The sequence below is a fragment of the Anser anser genome, assembly GCF_964211835.1.
Source record: "Anser anser genome assembly, chromosome: 5".
Taxonomy (NCBI): domain Eukaryota; kingdom Metazoa; phylum Chordata; class Aves; order Anseriformes; family Anatidae; genus Anser; species Anser anser.
Window position 1 is genome coordinate 10,293,640 of NC_139725.1, and position 19,393 is coordinate 10,313,032.

At 40.1% G+C, this 19,393-nt stretch overlaps 1 protein-coding gene across 8 annotated transcripts in view; it reads right to left on the minus strand.

Annotated features, from left to right (window-relative positions):
• Nucleotides 1-19,393, minus strand: part of LOC310900365 (uncharacterized protein) — a 107,655-nt gene that overhangs the window by 70,652 nt on the left and 17,610 nt on the right. The window contains exon 1 of one of the 8 annotated variants that reach the window (XR_014585089.1): nt 6,965-9,177. The exons of the other annotated variants lie outside the window; for them this stretch is intronic. The gene's annotated coding sequence lies outside the window, so the exon portion shown is untranslated. Of the gene's footprint in view, nt 1-6,964; nt 9,178-19,393 lie in introns of those variants that run through there. 8 annotated transcript variants of the gene reach the window in all.

Consider the following 19,393-nt stretch of genomic DNA (forward strand, 5'->3'; position numbering starts at 1 on the left):
ATATCTACCACTGTGCTATCACTGATTAAATTTTACTGCTATCCATAGATCTCTTTTTATGTCTGCCTGACACACTGCCTGCTGTCTGACAGGAAAGGCATCTGCCCCAGAAGATCTCTCTCAAGCTGTCTCCTGCATCTCATATATTTCTAGAATGATGACATCACAGATCATAGCAACTACCTTAGACAGTGACGGGGGACATGCCCATGACTAAATCCTCTGCATTTTCCATGTCACTATCAGTTCTTAGTGATGGGTAGATCTGTCAAGCAGATGCACTGCTTCACTTGAAAATCGACTGACACAATCAGCTCATCTAGTTTGCTTTCCCTGAGCAAGGTAGTCTGAATCAGTTTGAAGAAACATGTATTAACAAAGATACTGAGGTTTGCTGTAGTCATATATGAACATTTTTCAAAACCTTTCAGTGAAGACTTCTGGGGAGACCTTACACTTTACAACTATATTAGTACCAGATGCTGCCTGCAGTAGTGTATAAAGAGGCATTTCCATTTTGCCCCTCCGTCTCCACCCTTCCTCCCTCCCCCCCCCTTTTTTTATAATTGTAAACGATCAAATATTATCCAACTAACAGGCAGTAACAGGGCAGGACAGGGCATCTTACAAACTTACACACGCTTGCACACACATATCCCTTCCATCTTTGGTTATTTATGATGCCACAGACAACACCATCAGTAATATTCAGAGTTCTAAAGAAATAGCAGTGATTTTAAAATAATCCCAGTGTAACATACAGAGAGTAGTTTCATGAAGTCTGGGTCACAACTGTTCCTTTTACGGTGATGTTGCCCTAAAATTTATTAACCTAAAATTTATTAATAAAATTAAAAAAAAACAAATACAAAACACCTAAAACCAAGACCCTGTAAATTTTATAAGGACCCAAGTCCTCCGTACTCTACTCTATATGGGATTTTAATCGTAGCCCCTTGGAATGTGCTTTTGCCTCATCCCACCTTTTCTTTTGACTTACAAATGTCTTCACAGAAATGACATATATCACTAAAATGACACATGCACACTCACTATCACCAAGGATCCCGTACAGAAATAGGTCTACACGTTCAAGGACTCTGCTGAGTTCCTTGAAAAACAATTTCATTTTTTCTGTGCATAAAGTCTGGGTAAGGGAGTCTGGAGGCTCTATTTTCCTTCTATACTTCAGGTACTGGTTAATGGCATGCATACTATTTTCATTACTGATATACAAGATACAGATGAAACACTAACACTGCAAATTAAATCAGATTTGCAGATTGTTCTGTTTTAACAATTTAGGACACTGTTTCTTGCTCAGGCACGCTGAGATGGGATCTGAGTGCCCATATACAGAACCCAGCTGATTTCAGTGGGATTTACACAATTTCTTAAAAATAAACAAAGCAGAAACAAACAATAAGACAGTTGTGGTGGATGCCAGGGTTGGTGGACGGAAAGGAGCTCTAATGAATTAAAAGCAGTGACTGTCAGAACTCTTTTAGTGATGTTATCTTGACAAGCAATTTTGAACTCATCAGGACTACTTTGCAGTCTTAAAAACACGGAATTACACTCAGTTCTGAGGTCCTCTTGGCATTTATTCCCTCACAATTTCTGTATAATTATAATCAGGAGTGAAGCTCTGCCTTTCTGAGAAATAATATGAGTCCTTTTCCTCAAAGAATTTACAACTTGTACAAAGTCCCCCTCCCCCCCGGAAAAAAAGAGTAGAGAGAAAGGTAAGAGAAACAGAACTCACAACAAAGCAGGAAGAGAAGAAAGACAACATCACAAATATTTCCATTCTGTTTTGGTGCATTAATTAGTAAATGGAGATTTAATACCAGGAGCTTCATATACTGAAGAATTAAAACATACTGAAATAGCTTATGAAAAAGATCTAGAATTAGTAAATAGCAGACATGATATGTGAAAGTTGAGTATGAGAAACGTGCGTTAGTATGAATGTAGTTCATCCACAAAATCATCTTCAAAGCTCGGTAACCACCATTGTCAAAGTGCTCCTGTTGGGAATGCCAGTGGCTCTTTGGCAATTTATTTCCTAAAAATTAAGAGAAATCCTTGATTTGTAGTTTCTTATGTATAGAAACATATGTAGTTAATTAAAAGACCATTGTCTATGAATCAAAGTAATGTATCCTGACATTTACTGTGGCATCAAGTAGGTTACTGGGCACACCAGTCTGTTGAATTAAAAAGCAATTCCATTGTTTTCAAAATGTTTCCTATTGATTCACACAAGACTTAACTGAAAACAGAGTTTGCACTAAAGCCGTGGAGAACTCAGAGCTTATGAGATTGGGCAGCAGTATCTTGTTTTGAGGTATCTTGAGAATAATACAATCCCAGTTCTCCAATCTGACACGTTAAAAAAAAAAAAAAGGCAACAACAACAAAAAACGTTTGTTTTTCCCCTCCAAACACTTCCTAAGATTGCCTAAGGAAATAATTTGTCTTTCATTTCACGTCATCCCACATGGCAAACCCAGGCAGCTGATTTGCAACAAGGAAAGCCATCTAGATGGGTTCTGATTTCAGTCCAACAGATGAAGAGTTAGGGCAGGGAAGCATGGCCTGTCCTTTTCCAGACAGCTTTGTACAGAACAGCAATAACCAAAGAAATCTTTCACTGAGCATCAAAATTATGTTTTACCTGAGAGTTATCTTAGGGATGACTGTAGCACAGGTTCCCATCAGTTGGCTCTTAGACAAAATTCTAATCATTGCTTACCAAAACTTAACTTATTTTTGGCTTCCGTTTATTAAATGTTTAAATTCAAGAGAGCCCAGTCACAGTCTTGACAAGTCTTTTACTGTTTTCTTTGCACAAAACTGCTCCTACTGAAATATTTGCTACATTTGTAAAAACTGACTTAGGAGCTGAGATGGCAAACAGCAAAAAATGGATTGGGCAGCTGCAGTGCAAGATGGCAGTAAAATTATACTCAGTGTCAAGTAGCTTGTGAACCTTCAAAAAGAAAAAAAAGTATTTCCTCAATACTGATCGATTCTGTGTAACCCTGTGGGACGCCACTGAGAATTTTTTACATGATATATCCATACCTTGAATTATTCCAAACAACGGAGCACCTGATATCACAGCTCAGTATGGTTTGGGATTTAGCATTTTCTATTTTAATATTATTTTTAGACCATCTGAACAAAACGTGGCCACACTTACCTCCTGAACTATCAGGCAACTAATTTAATGCTGATACAGAGGCAGATAGCATACTGGCATGTGCCTGTACAGCTCCACTGACCTCTGCCCTTTTTATGTTATCAGAAGTTTGGTACGCTATCTCTTATCTCTGTGCAATAAGAATATGTCTGATAGATCAGTGTTTAGAACATAATGTTCCTAATATCACAGATGCTGATATATACTCCCAATGCCATTTATTACCTCAGAGTTATTTAATTTTGTCGATTACTGTTGCATTTAATTATGTCCTGCTTTCAGAGTTCAACTTCAGATTATCAAGCTTCTTTTGATTCTAGAAAAGAATGGAATATGAACATAGCCAACCCTTTTATTTATGACATCTTTAACTACTGTAGGTAAAACTTATGACAATGAGGTTACTTTAAAATTTTGTATCATTCTAAATCTGCATTTTTTTTAAAAGATATTATTAAAAAAAAGCTACATAAGAAGAATTTCTTGACTCACTAAATAACTTTCAAGTAGAATATAATACCTGTTGAATTCTGATGTTTTAGGACATGAACTGAATGACTGGTCATTCATGTCTCTTACGTTTTGTACAAATTGAAAAAAAGAAAATAAAATGCAAGACCTTGATGAACACAGCATCAGAGAATCACAAAAATAATGCATATAATTTTCCTTGCATACATACATGCCAAAGGCTGAGCTTGATTTGAGGCTTTTGTGGGAGAACAGACCCTCTGTCTAGCTCAGAGCCTCTGAGCAGCTCAGCTGGCTACGCTCAGTCTAACATAAGCACAACCTCCTCTCTACCTGAGGTCATTTTTCTCCATTTCCACTTGTGTATGTGGGAGTCAGGTAAGACGAGAAATTAATATTTTGGGAGTTGCATCCCAGCCAAAACATCGCTTATAAAATATTATACCTTGAAGGTAATCTTACTGAAAATAGAGTGAGAGATTGAGTGTGCCAAGCAGCTACGGGAATGAGTTTTGATTTTCATCAACAGAAGAAATGGGAGCAAAGCCCCATTATTTTAAGGTAATGATTTTACTCCTCCATTTCACAGTCTTCTTGTCATATACCATAAGGGTTTGTATTTCACTCAGATAAAATGATCCTTCATCTCCACTTCCTTATGTATAATATTCACCCTGTGACTCAATTATTGGAAAGTCCCATCACATAACACCTCAATTATTGGGAAGTCCCATCACATCACACATTTTTCAAGGCTGTCAAGAGCTTGAAGTATTTCAAAGTGACAAGGACTGTACGTGTTCAGTTTGAGGAGCAGTGATGGAGGCTCTCCCTCCCCAGTCCTCCCGATGCCACTGAATATCCATTTTTAAAAACTACTCCCCCCAAATCCTACCCTCCCCCCCCAGAAAAAAACCAACAACAAAACAACAGCAAAAAACAAAACTCCCCAAAAAACACCACAAAACCCACCTTCAATAATGTGTACTTCAGTTAACTGTATAGAAAAAGACTTTGGTTGTCCAAGAAATGAGCGATCACTGTAACACATGAAATGTATTTTTCCTAGTTTAAATTTTGCTATGTAACAGGCATCTTCAAGGTAGGAAGTGGAAGTTCTGTCTGCATCCAGACAGAGCGTGGGCTCTGATTTAGGAGGAGAGCCTGACTGTATTGCTACAGAAGAGCAATAAAAAGTCAGTAGGTATTAGGCAGTAAAATGTGAGCTGAAGAGGTTCTGTCTTCTGCTAACAAATGGAAATATTATGGGAATTCAGCTAGCACAACACGTGAAAGTGCACCAACAAGGAGGCTTCTGGTGTCTGTTCCAGTCCCTCAGTCCCTCCACCTTGTCCTGAGGCCATAAGATCCAAGATCAAACAGTCCTGTGTGCCCAGTCCTGGCTTTTCTGCCAAGTTCCTGGGTTGGTTCCTCCCAAGTTTTGTCTTGGGAGCAACTACACTGTCTGCCACATCACCGTTTGCGGCAGCAAAGCTTTGTAGTGAAAGGAATAGGGAAAAACAAACAAACAAACAAAAAAACCCACACCCTTAAGAGTACAGAAGCACTCTCTTGTGTACCACAGCAGCTATGGAGCACTCCGGAGCCAGGTGCGTGTGGCTTTGCAGCTAGCTGTACACACACTGTTGTGTTTGGTATATCAACACAGTAAGTTACGCCAACAAGTACCAGATAAACATGGACAAACTTCACCTAGCATCCATGCCCACACACACAGAGAGCAGCCCCTTCCAGTGTCTCTGAGACTCCTTATGCACTTTGCTCTTGCACTGAGAAACTACTGTCACTAGCCCCTAAGTGTTCAAGATGACGAGTAAATACATGTATTTTTCTCAAGGGTTTAACTGTACTTACAGCCAGTACAATCTTCAGGTAAAAACTGTACTTACAGTCAGTACAATCTTTAGGTAAAACAAAATTAACATCAAACAGCATTCAGGAGAAAGGTGACCAAGAAAAAAACATTTTGAGCTGCAAAAGGTTAAGCATTTGTAATTAATTTTCCAACAGTTAGACATCTAATTTCCCTTTGTCTGTTACATTTACATTCACGTAAATTAAGCACAAACGAAGAAGGAAACCTAAACATGCACTTGTGTATGCCAAGATTCATTCGTTACATCAAGACTGTTAAAACAGGCTTTTCTCATGCCAAAAAATCACTAACATAGAACCTTCACCTTCAGAATCAAGCCATGATCTTACATTAACAATACATCTCAACACATGAAGCACGCCTTGCCTTTCAAAGCTGCTGCTCAGCAGCACCGTGTCTTTTTCTGCTGTTATTTTTGAGATGTAGCCACTCACACATTTATACATGCTTTACCCCAATCATACTCAAGATATTATATACAGTCCTTAAGACCTTTCTTCTAAATTACCCAACTCTTAAAGAAAAAAGTTATGATATAAACATGAAAGTGAAGTTCAAGTCTTTTCCTGTGACTCTTGCTACTACTCAAATGTAAGCAAGATGCTTAATCACACTGCCTTCATTTCCTTTGGATCATGTAAAAGCAGAGGAAACCCTGTTTTATAAATTTCCCTCATGGCCCCAGTGGGAAAAGACCGACTCAGCCACTTGTTTTAAACCAATATTAGTCCAAGATTTAAATACAGCTAAATTCTAATTCCTATATTATCATTTCCAGATAATTTCTTTCTCATTTCTCCTCCAGCCACATCAGTTATCAGCTGTTTCTGTGTTATGGATTTGTACCTAGTCACCAAGCTCACCTTCTAGAGAAAAGTGAAAATGAATCATACGCTCTGCAAAATGATTTCAGAAAGGCTGAACGCATGCAGTGATAGTTGAGAGCAACAGCACTTCCATGAGTATTCATCTGCATTAGCATAATTGAAATACCAGATTAGATAATATTTTGAGAACCAAGTGTCCTACAGCTTGTTCCACAGTTTTAAATCAAAGCTACACAGCGTGTAAAGAATATTCAGGTCCTAACTCCAAATGCCTGCTGAAAGCTACAGATGGAGCTGAGAAAAGGAGTAGGGACAGAGCAACATGGGCATTTTTGCGTTATGAGTGGGATCTGGACACATCTGAAAGTGTTTCGCTGTGCAGCACCACTTAAGTGAGCAACAACCTTTGGCTACCTGTTAAAAGGCTGATTGATTGTGCCTTTTCCTACATCTCCATTTGCACATCTGGTCTTTTTTTTTTAAATTATTATTATTAAAAAAGAAAAACACTTTTTCCTGCCCTCCTTATGGAAAAGGGACATGAAAGACTGAATTACCAACCCAGAGCTGTGCAGCCAGTCAGGAGGAGTGAGCATCGGATCAGAAGTCCTGTTTCCAAGTCTTCACCCGCACTCAAACACTATTTGAAAAATAAAACCAGAGAAACAGCTGCCTCTGTTTTGCTTTTTCCTCCATTCCTCCAAATGAAAAGCAATAGAGAGCTGCTGTTTCACAGATGTTACTGTGCAAAACAACACCAAAAATAAAACATAAAAATATACAAAAAGCAGAAACAAATCCCCACCAAAACAACCAGGCTTTGAACCAAGCAGGGAAAAACCCAAACAGTCGTAGTAAACAGATTATCCAAATTTCTGCATACTGCTACTATATGCTGGGGGAACTATGTCCAGGAGGGAGCAGCAACAAGGTCAGTTGCAAATTTAAAAAGCCAACCAAACAAACAGAAGGCTGAAAAACAATTCATGACCAAAACAACCCCACGTCCAAGATTCTTGTGGTGTGAAATTCTCCGACTCCTCACAGCAAGCAACTTACCCTGAATTTTTTGGTTAGCCTGTCACAAATTCAAAAGAAATATAAAGAAGGAGAAAAGTAACTGATCCATTCTCAAGCCTGCAGAAGATTTATTCTACCTCTCATTTTCAAGCTGTTTGTCTATCAAGGCACCATAGAGCCAACGTGCACCAAAGAGAGACGTCTTGTTTCCATTTAGATAAAAGAAGATAAAGGAAATGTTTTTCTTCTTGAAAGATGTGTTTCAAATCCACCATGTCTCATATGAGGAATAAAACCTCATCTTTCCTGTACAGAATATTCTGCATTTAAAACTGCAATTTCTCCACTGCAGGTCTTCATATGTAGCCAACATTTAGATCCAGAGTCTGTCAGTTAACCTAACTTTACTTCCAATACCCTTAAATTTCAATGCCTAATTTAGTACCGGTCCCGGACCACATGCTATCATTATATCTTTATTTTCCCAGCTTAACTTCAGGGGTTAGATTTCCAAAACTGTTCAGCATGAGTCAAGATTTTGGATGACAAAATGACCCAGCCTGAATGAGAATATTGTTCCATCTCTACAGTTTACACTAAGAACCACCCCAAAGAATTGTGGTATATAAACAAAACCACACAAAGAAAAAAAAAAACAAGAAAAATAATGAAACAAACAAACAAAAATCCCGCAAAATGCAACAACAACAAAAGTTCCCAAACAAACACTATCAGTGGCAGAAGAAACACACCAAATCTGAATGGCCCCTCTAATTCTCAAACATACATACAGGTGGGTACTTTATGTGCTTATATATGTACACACACACCTCCTCACACAAAGGAACAAAACAGAAGGGGGGGGAACCAGGTAACTGTGAGGTTTACATTTCTTTTATAAGAAGATATGGTCACATGCAATATGATACTTTGGACATTTGCCAGCATACAAGAAACTTATTGCCAATAAATGATGATGCAAAACCTCTGCGATTCAAGAAGCCACCTAAACAGTAACACGATCTCTTCTTTTTCCATTACTTGTGAGAGAACAGCTCAAGCAGGCAGCCAGGAGGGAAGTTAGCAGCTCCAGGAGCTCAGCTAATTCAGAATGAAGCCCTAATTTTTACTGTAATTGTCTTGACTTCACATGGGGATTTTTCACGCAGAGTGTGATCCCAGCCCCCATCTCCCACCCACTGGGGGGATTTGCAGAGCCCCAGTTGCACCTCTGCTACTGCCACGGGCATGGCCCCAGTACCCCGTAAACACTTCTCCAGGGCCTCACCAGCATGCTCATTTTTGAAAAGGGAGCTTTTGTTTATGTACTTCAAAAGGAAATAAAAAGGACTGCTGACGTGTGCATCCAGCTGAGAGGGCCTTTCCTTCTCTGTGGCTCATGCTAGCTGGGGCGACCCCGAGATGTTTCTCTTGCTCATCCTGCCAAGACTGCCCAATGCTGCTGTGAGCTGGAGTCCTTCGCCAGAGCACCCCGAGTCGGTGCCTGACATGCAGCCTTTCTGCTTCCCCGCCTGCACCCTCCACCCCAAAACAGCAGGGCACGCATTACTTTAAGCTACCCCGAAGTCACACCTCTCATTTCCCCAAACGAGTTAAAATAAGCATCCCTGCTATCCTGCAGTCAATAGCACATGAAGAGCAGAGCGATTTATCAGAAAGAACAAACAGCTGGAGGAGTAATTGTTCACATAAGCAAACTGCAGAGGCTTTCTTACAGCTCTTCATGCTGCTGTGACGTCCCTCTTCCTGATTTCAAAGCGATGACTGCGGCAGCACATCACGCGTGCAGCTTGACAAGAGGAACAGAGCACACATTCAGCTCTTACAAACACAGGCTAACGTGGCGTGGCACATGAACGTGGCTGCTATCTGCTGTCTAGGGACTCAGTCTGTTTTCCATTAAGGCAAACACATTTTCTCCAATTCCTACCGCGCGCTTCATGTCGCGTTACTTTTTGGTACCCTCCAGAAGTTTCTCTCTCTCTGCTTTTTGGCCCTTCAGGGATGAATATAGAGAGAGCAGTTTTCTGCAGCCTTAAAGATGGCTGTCCTGGTTCCAGTTAGGACAGAGTTAATTTTCCTCCTAGTGGCTGGTAGGGTGCTACGTTTTGGATTAGGATGAGAAGAGCGCTGATAACATGCTGATGTTTTAATTGTTGCAGAGCAGTGCTTACACCAAGCCAAGGACTTTTCGGCTTCTCGCTCTGTCCTGCCAGCGAGCAGGCTGGGGGTGCAGCAGGAGCTGGGAGGGGACAGACCCAGGACAGCTGACCCAAACTGGCCAAAGGGGTATTCCATACCATCTGGGGTCATGCTAAACAATATATAGGGGTGGCTGGCCGGGGTGGGGGGCCGGGCTGCTCGGGGATAGGCTGGGCATCGGTCAGCGGGTGGTGAGCAATTGCATTGTGCATCACTTGTTTCGTACACATTATTATTATTAATACTATTATCGTTATCACTATTATTATTATTATTGTTATTATTATATTCCTGTCTTAATAAACTGTCTTTATCTCAACTCACCGTTATCTCAACTCACCGGCTTCACTTTCCCGTTTCTCTCCCCCATCCCAGAGAGGGAGGGGGGAGGGTGAGCGAACGGCTGTGTGGTGTTTAGCTGCCAGCCGGGTTAAACCACAACAATGGCCCAAACAAAGGTGTGTACAAAAGCTCATTTAGCACAATTTTAATTAATTAAGGAATTATAGCAAAGCAATAAGTGCTTTAGGGCTTCGGATGCAAGACAAAAGAGAAGGTCCGCTGGGCACAGACCCACAGAGAAGTGGCACGACTCTGCTCCTCCTCACCCCACACATGTTAGAGGCAAGACCAGACCAGGCGAGCTCTCCGCCTGGGCCTTTCAAGAGAAATATATTGTCTAGTTGCAGGCAAACTTGGTTTCTTTTAAATATCTTTTTTGCTGGACTATTTGTAACCATGACTAGCTTGTTATTTAAGGTTAGGAAAAAAATAAAGAAGGGCTAATAATTTGGAGATTACAATGATGATACGGAATATCAGAGTATTTCTGCAGACCAAGAGAAGCTATTCTTTTTGCAGAACAACACACAAAACCTTTTTGTAATGTGGTATTGTCGCTCAGTTAGCAACCTATATCAAGATAAGGATGTGCGTACATAAGGGGAGTGAAATTATACAGGCAAAACATGATGAAGAGATCCCTTAGAAGTATGTTCAGAAAGAAAAGTGAAAGCAATGCAAAAAGTAAATAAATAAAAACATGTAAAAGATCAACGGTTGATCTCCAGGTCCTGCTAAAAAAATCTCTTCCTTTGATTTGCGTTTTTTATGAAATATACAGGGAAAATGTACTTTGCACAGCACAATTTCATTGGAGTACGTGAAGCCTGTAATTCAATGAAAGATGCCAGGTCTATTCAGTGTTAAGCCACTTCGCTCCTCAGGAACTGTCTAAATTTTCCCTTCTCCTTTAGTATGATAATGCAGGGGTATATGAAGGTGGGTTGTGATCCTCAGCTTTATGCCAAGTGGAGACACTTATTAAAGCAGTCCACACACACTACAGGATTTCATCAATGGTGATCCTCAAATGTACATCATTTTTGTATTCCTATGTTTGCTGTGAAACTGTTTCTAAGTGCTTTTTGCAGAGCTGAAGCAGTATTCTTACTGCTTATTAACAACTGAAGAGCAATGTTGAGATTACTTTGGTTTCTGAGGCTTTTAACAGCACAGAAATAGCGAAGCACACACTGCTTTGTTTATCCTTTTCAAGTGCACTCTGTGCTTCCTTATCCTTAAATCACCTGCAGCAAGATCTCATCTCTCTGCTTCCTTCCCAGTGGTGACATACTTCCTTAAGTGCTTTTTGACCAGACTGGTAACTCAGCATACATGGTGTTCTACTTTTGCTGCACGTTATCCTCATTTTAAAACAAGCTAGGGCACAACATTGCAATTTTGTTCAGTCTTTGTCTGCTGCCTTTTGATGAGATGCTCTGGGCTCAGTTGGATCATCCTGCTGTCAGTCCATACATCCTTTGCTAACAGGTAGTAAAACTTGTACAGTTAATGTAACAAAAAGCCAGCTAACAGTCTTCATTTGCTAAGCTACTTCTGTACTGAAATGAAATAACTTTTCTTATTTTATTAATACTCTGCTCTTCCTTGCCAAGCCCTGCAAGAATCTGAAACAGCCAATGCAGTACCTTTCCCCAGCTATGCCTTCCTTTGACCCCCTTCTCTTTGCCTTGCTCATCCTCATGTGCTCTCCCACTCTCTCACATTCTTTTGTTGGGAAAATTGGAAAAAAAAAAAAAAGAAAAAAAAGAACAATTCTCTAAGACCGATTTTGGAAACTTGCTCTGAAGCCTCAGGACTCTCAGCACTTCCTGAACACAACAGAACAATCACAGGACTCATCACAGACAAAACATCCCAATGTGGTAACTGGGGAGCGATCCAAAACAGGATGGGATGTCCCCTAGTCCCACCTTTTAAGGAGTATTTGCCACAGTGTCTAGGTGGAAGACCGATGATCCGAAGGACAGCCTAATCTCCTCAGTGACAGCACCGTCCAGTCACCAGGAGCACCGCAGCCTTCCTGACTTCTTCGGTTTTGCAATCGGGTCAGCGCCTCCATCCAGCTCATACCTGCTACAGGAGCTATTGCAGGGGCTCCTCGGCCCACGGGCTTGGCTGCAATACCTGATAACTTATTTTGACCCATACTGGGAGAAAAACTTCCTTCTGCACCATATCTGCGTCATTATTGGAAAACAAATCACTACCCTGGGTAGATAAATAGCAAGCTACTTTCCTATCCACTATTTCTCCCTCTACAAAAAAAAAAAAAAAAAAAGAAACTAGGCAGATTTGGGAAGGGCTGAAAGGCACAGCTGAGACTTCATCTTTTTTTCCCCAAAAGGAAAACACTGAGTTTTCCTAATTGTAACCCAGCACTGCCTGTACGGACACCACAGTTCACAGAGTGCATTTTGGACTGAAAGTCAACCTCAGCTGATTTTTTTTTTTTTTGAGAACACCCCAATTATTTGAAATCCAACATTCCAGATTAAAGCTTATTTTAATACAGTTCGCCAGCTCAGTGCCATTGAAGAATAGTATCCTATTCTCGGTGCCAGTTCTGCGTTTTTCTCTGTAAGCAGGTATGCAACAAGAGCAGCCCCCGTGCAGCCCGAGTGACCCTGCTCAGCAAGCATGCAACTGGCTTTCCACATCTCTGGCTCCGTGCACCCAGGCATGCAGGAGGGGATGGGGGAGGAGTGCTGAGACTTGGCTGTGCCGGTGGGCACCCCTGGCTGGAAGCCTCACGCGACCCGGTGCCGCCAGGGAAGAGCGTTCCTGCGGGGAGGACTTCGTGTCCCGGAGGAATAAGCTATTTTGAAACTATAAGCAATACCTCCAGTTCCCCAAATTACCAGGTTGTAATGATCTTTGTATAGATAAATAAGCGTGTCTTTGTGAGGAAAAAGTAATCATTAAAGAGGAGCCTCTTAAGAAAAGACAAAGTCCACCATAAAGGAAAGATTGTAACCTGTAAGTTTAACAGCGACTTCTTAGTGACACACCTTGGATTTTTAATGCATTTTGCACTCCAGAAGTTTGCTGTTTCTCAACAAATGAGTTACCATTTCCTTTCCAGCCACCTGCTTTAATACCTTTAATCCTCCAATGACTTTTTCACAGTTCTGTATTGGAATGTATTGAGTGGCAAGCTGAAAAATAAGTCAGTCGGGATGCAGTGAAACACTTGCCTACTATATAGCAAAACAATCAGTTCATTATCTGCATTATCAGGGGGAAGAAGTGTTTTTCAAATATTTCAGCAGTGAACAGTTATTTACCTGACAGCCACACTGTAAACGCTTTTTGGTGAAAACAATATATACCAAATAGAGGAACGTCCTGATCCAAGTGCAAGAAAAGAAGCATTTAGAGAAAAATATGCAACATGTATTTTTATAATCCTACTAAGAGAGGCTGTCACTCTTTATGAATACTATTCAAACTCGACAGCCACAAGAACAACTTAATTTTGAAAGTTGAATTAGATGTATGTGTAGACCTAGGCACTCGGAGCAGCACCAGCAAGTCAATGTCCAATGTTAAGCCTGAGTTGATATTATCTTCCAGAATGATTCTCATGATTACAATAATTGACAAATCCCAGACTTGAGCATTTAACTCAAGCACCAGAGTGCAGAAACTACAATTTTTTTAGGCCACTTAGGAATGGAAAATTCAACCTCTTGTCAGTACTAACGATCAGTCTGTGATCAAGGGTCAGGATTTGGACCTGTTACTCATGACAAAAGTATTCAACAGACCAACTCAGCTGAAGCTAGTGAGAATATTCATGGTCTGATGATCGAGCATCAGACTACACGATACTTGGCTGCCTCAGAGAGATATGACTTCTGTCATCTGAAACCAGCGCTTACTCCAGCGGGAAACGTCTCCCATCCAGAAAAAATAATTTTTTACTTTCAGAGCAGTATGACAGGCAAGACTAGCTGCCAGTATTCGCATGTGAAAAACAGAAGTTTTGGAGCCGTCACAAAGAAAAATCATACCAGAAGATTCATAAGAACAGAAACACACTCAAACTTCTGTAGTAGCAGCCTGTGCATGTGTGCCAGCTTGTGTACTAGAAGATGCTGTCTGGACACCATTTGACTTGATTATGAAGTGCACTGTTCTTCATTCAGGATAAAAAATACAAAATAGGTAAAATCCGTTTGTCAGATTCAATATTTTATATATGCATTTGTAAAAGAGAATCTTAAAAATCTCTGTGTTTTCAGATACTTGGCTGCATTTTTGAGCTTTTATGCATAACATTTCCAACTTTTCTTTTATCAATAATAAATAGACAACAGACAACTGGTACTGCAGGGGAAGGAATTCTTAAATATGCACTACTTCCCCATTGAGTTAGCCACATTACCTGATCAGGTTCCATAACTACTATTAGAGGCAAGGTTTGGGCTTTTTTCTTCCCACACCATGCCCGCAGGGTAAGCGACTGGATGCAGCAGGTCACCCTGTACCCTCTTTAGCACTTACTGTGTGTCAGCACGCTGTAACTTTTCCTGCTCAGGGAAAAGTTGGTATCTCAAGACAGTAACTCTCCAGTGCTACATGGGGATTATCATACAAGAAAAGGAATTTATCTCCAAGACCCTGAATTTCTCTATCATAAGGGAGAGAGGGAGAGAGAGAGCAGAATTTCAGGATGCACTTGTCTGTCTTCATTTTATGGACTTAAATAATAAAGTTACATTATTTCTTCCAAAAGCAAATTTTCTGTGACAAAGAGAAAGCCACTTCAGCACACCCTTATCTTGGATTAATTCTGTTGTTTGTGTTTGGTCCTAGATATCTGTTTAAGTATCATTGTGGCTACCTACTGGTAGCAAGTAAGGAGGAGGGGTTGGTCAAAGAGGGCACCATCTGGCCAACTTTGTGCCACAGATCTACTTCCTCAATCAGATTCGGGTCCCATTAATTCAAGCCCTATTAGGTGTCTCAAACAGACCATTTGACCATCCAAGAGCATCTCCTGGGATTTATTGCTTTATACATTTATCTGCATACACCTTTTACAACATACTTTGTGTTTGGATTTTCTGTGGGCTCTTCTTGTCCTTCCGTTTTGCAATCAGGATGCATGGGACCATTTTCACCATTACCTGCCCTCTTCTTTCACCACATCTAAAGATGTTGCCCAAAATCACTGGGAGTACTGAGTCCTGAATGGGCAGTTGCCAAAACCCCAACCTGTCACCTACTCATCATTAACTGAACTACTGAATATGTTTTAGGTACTTCCTTAAAGAATATAATGAACCCTGCTTGGGATTTCCAGTATGTATTTATGTATTTACTGCTAATGAAGAAGGCTAGGATCAAAGAGGCAAGAAGAATAAAAAACTTTCTCAGCCTCAAGAGGAAAGCGTCATGGAAACTGTTCACAGAGCATTTCTTTATGCTTGTGAAGGCTGACTAACGAATCACTTTAACAGGGATGTTTCTACAGAACACAAAGGGATATTTTTTAAGAGAAGTCATTGGGCAAAACCAGGAAGGTGTTTGGGACTGAAAACTTATATTCTAGTGGTTTTGCAGTAAACTGTTTGGTCCTCTGTCCATGGTTAGAGCTCACCATTTTTGTAGATGCTGTCTTGCAGAAAGACTATCGCATTTTTTTTTCTTTTTTAAACAAAAGTTGTTACTTTTCTCCCATTGTTGAAAATGAGATTCTACTTTACCAAAGAGTAAGGTTGATCTTAAAATTCTTAGCGTCTTTTAAGATGCAACAGGCTGCCTCTTATAACAAGAACCCTCTGCCCAAAATCAGACCCTCAAGATTTGAACACATATCAAGACCAATACTTGATATATCCTACTAGTTACAAATGAGCTAAGTTAGTTTAGGAGCTGTGATCTAGAGGGATATTTCAGATTGGTGCATTAGAATGTCATGCAAAGTTTTGATTGAGGAGTTTGTTTTACTCAATATAAACCACAAATATAGTTACGTATATGCAATTCTACTAAGCAAAGCTGCCTCTTCCCACACAACACACTCCCCAATGTGGAACTATTTACTAGAAAAAGGTCTTCCAAACTGAAATATGACTTAAAATTTTGAAGAATCTATGTAAGCATTAATATGATAAGATTTCAAATATTACCAATACACTAAAAATCTATTTACAACGAAGCTATTATCTCCCTTTTCAGACTGAAAAAGGGTTACAGCTAGAACTTGGGTTAATGGAAGCAGAAACTCCACTAGAGAAAAGTCTGAAAAATCAGTCCTACATGATGACATTTATTGAATAAATAAGACAAATACAACCAATTATTTATCCCACCTCCCAAAAGATGTCAAAATAGGTAACAAAAGTACTTAAAAGAATCTCACTGAAATGAACAAAAGCAGGTAACGCACACAGCCTGAGACAGGATACAATTCCAAACAAATACCTGATGAAAAATATCCTCCTTTCATATGCTATCACCTGTGAAACACCACAGCTTCGGGTAAAGGATGCTAACTTAAAATATAGCGGTAAAACATAACTCTTCAGAAATTCTTCACCTTACAATTTCCAATGATTTCATATATTATACATTTTCTTCTCTGGACATCTCTTCTCTTCTCAAAAGCCTTGAAGTCCTGCCATCAGTAGACTTCATTAGCAAGCAGCACGGAAGTCCATAAAAAGCATTTGTTGCAAGTAATCTCCCCAGCTATCTGAAAATCTACCGACAAATCCCTCACAGTGAGAAAGTTTAAGTGCTAATCACTTTTGAAATGCTAGTTAGTCATTGAGTATTGTCAAATATGGCCTTGAAGTGAGTGGTTTACACCCAATGCATGTTGTCAGTGGTTATGCAATATGACACCATCCCACGTGGATGGCATGTGGGCACCAAACCTTGGCAGATGTCTCAGTTCAAACATGTTCTTTCTATATTAATATCTAACTGGCCTCATAGCCTAATATGGATAGAAAGCAAAAGGACTTAACAAATTCAAGCTTGGAAGGTTAATTCGCCAGAAAATAAGGAAATCCCATAATTATTATAACTATCCAGATATGAGCTATCATGAGACACTACAGTCATTGAATTGATAGCAGGAGGATTTTTCTCATGCTTTAATGGAGTCTCTAAAGCAAAGCTTTTAATTGAAATAATTGCAAATAAATAATTGTGGCTAAATTAATTTAATATGATGAAAGAATCTAACAAGTGCTTAAATACTATCAGTCCAGACAGAAGAATCTAACAGATGCTTAGATATTATCAGTCTAACTCTCCTCATACCTCTGCTCACAGAAAAAAAGCCAAGACAGTTGGATACAAAGGTGATGGTCGCCCCAAACACACAACTGCTTCATGCACTCGTGGCCTCACTCCATTAACCTGTGCAGCAGCAGGTTTTGACAACCGTGAGAATCGTACTGCTGAACCAGAATCTTCACGTTCATGACACGTGAAATTCAGCCCTGGATGCCCATCCAGCTGCAAACAGCCTCTAGAGGAAAATCCAAATTCTCGAGTTGGATTTCTTGTTCGGTCTTTTGTGGAAGGGTTATATGGAAACTTCAAGATATCAAGCTGCTTCCTTGGGCTGTCCTGGCTAAATGAAACTTCCATTTCACAGGGGTTTCCACAGGAAAAATATAAAACTATCATATTTTCCCAGGAAATACAATTTCAATTATTCCCACCTAGGGATATCATCAAGAGAATAACAAGTGCTTGGTACTATTTTAAAATGATATTTCTCCTTTAGAAATTGTATTTTTAAGCTCTCTTTTATTTAAAGTGGAATGTAGTCTTTTCTGAACAATACCAGTAAGATATGCTGAAAATGTATCAGAGGGCTATAGCATCCTAAACATACAACTGACATTTCTAACTTGATTTCCAGTTTATTGTCCATTGACTTTTGCCTACTTTCTGTGCAAAACACAATCGCTCCAAAATACTTTTCTTCTTGAAAGACCATTAAAAAAAAACCCAAAGAAACAAAAGAAATCTCTGTAGGCCTACATTTATGCTAATAGGAATATTACTGTCTGGAAAAGCTTCCTGGAATCAAACCCAAATTCCTGTGTGCTGAACCCATATAAGCCAACAGGAAGATTTATTTGTCATTGGGTGACAGCCTGGTCGGCCCAGCTACTAATTAGCAGTACTTTTTGATGGCAAACAGACCATTTTAATAGTGTGCTCAAGCCAGTAATAATATATTACAATACACTTCTTTTCCTAGAATAGATGTTACAGTGATCTTCGCTCTTGTAACATGACTGGCACAGAAATCTCCTGACCCAGATTGCTGTTTTTTTTTATTATTATTTTCAATCCCAGACCCTACAAACCACGAACAGTTTTTCACCCTTTTCAGTTTTAGACTGATGCTGCCTTACTACAAGAGATGCAGTTTAGTGGTCCACTTTTGAGAGGAAATACCCACAAGTTCGTTTCTTTACAGCTTTTTGTGAATTCACGCGTCATCGTCATCACTGAGCTTGCACTGAGCTGCGGTTCACGGGAAGAAGCACGCAGACGCTCTACTCACTTAGCCCTACATGCCTGCATCCATACCCCATTAAGTCAGCCTCCTGCCAGCCTGGGTTGATGTTTGACCCCAGAATCTTGCTGTTGTAATAGCATGGCTTTTACCGTTGCCAAAGACATTTATTAATCAGACTCTGTAGGTATGAATCAAAATCTCAAACCTGCAGCAAATGTCCATGCTCTTGCAGTTATACGGAGAGGAAGAAGAAGAAAAAAAAAAGCAGAAGAAAGACTGACAAGTGAAAGTTAATGCTTTTTTGAAAGTGGACACACCTTAAGACATGTTCTGTACAAAAGAGAAATATTAACCAGTGATGGGGGTACACTTAGATAAACAAATTACTGTAAGGCGGTCAGATAAGTTTACAGAGCACTACCTATAACGGCTCGCTTTGATTGAACGCAAGTTGGTTTATTGCTCTCTCATCTGGTCCCTCCATCACGCTAACTGCAGGTTCCAGCACACAAACAATTGCTGTGGCAACAAACGTGGCTTTAATTAATAGCCCAGCTTTCTCAATGGCCTAGATTAGACCTCACAAATGTGTACTTCACTTTTTAAAAACTTCTGGGGACTAAAAGTTTTTCAGCTATAGATGAAGCATTGCCTTTTGAGAAATATCTTTGCATGGTCTTTTTTAAACTCACACTCTGCAGCAGCAACAGGCTTGGCCATCCCCCCTTTTATACTCAATCTCGCTGAAATCAGCTGCAAAAACTTTCCACACTCTGCAGAACACAGGGACAGAGGTGGAAGTCAGATCCAGCCACAGGCTGGATTTTCTTTGACTCTGCACCAGGAGCTGAGGGTGGCTGTGCATGTACTTCTCCTGAACAGAT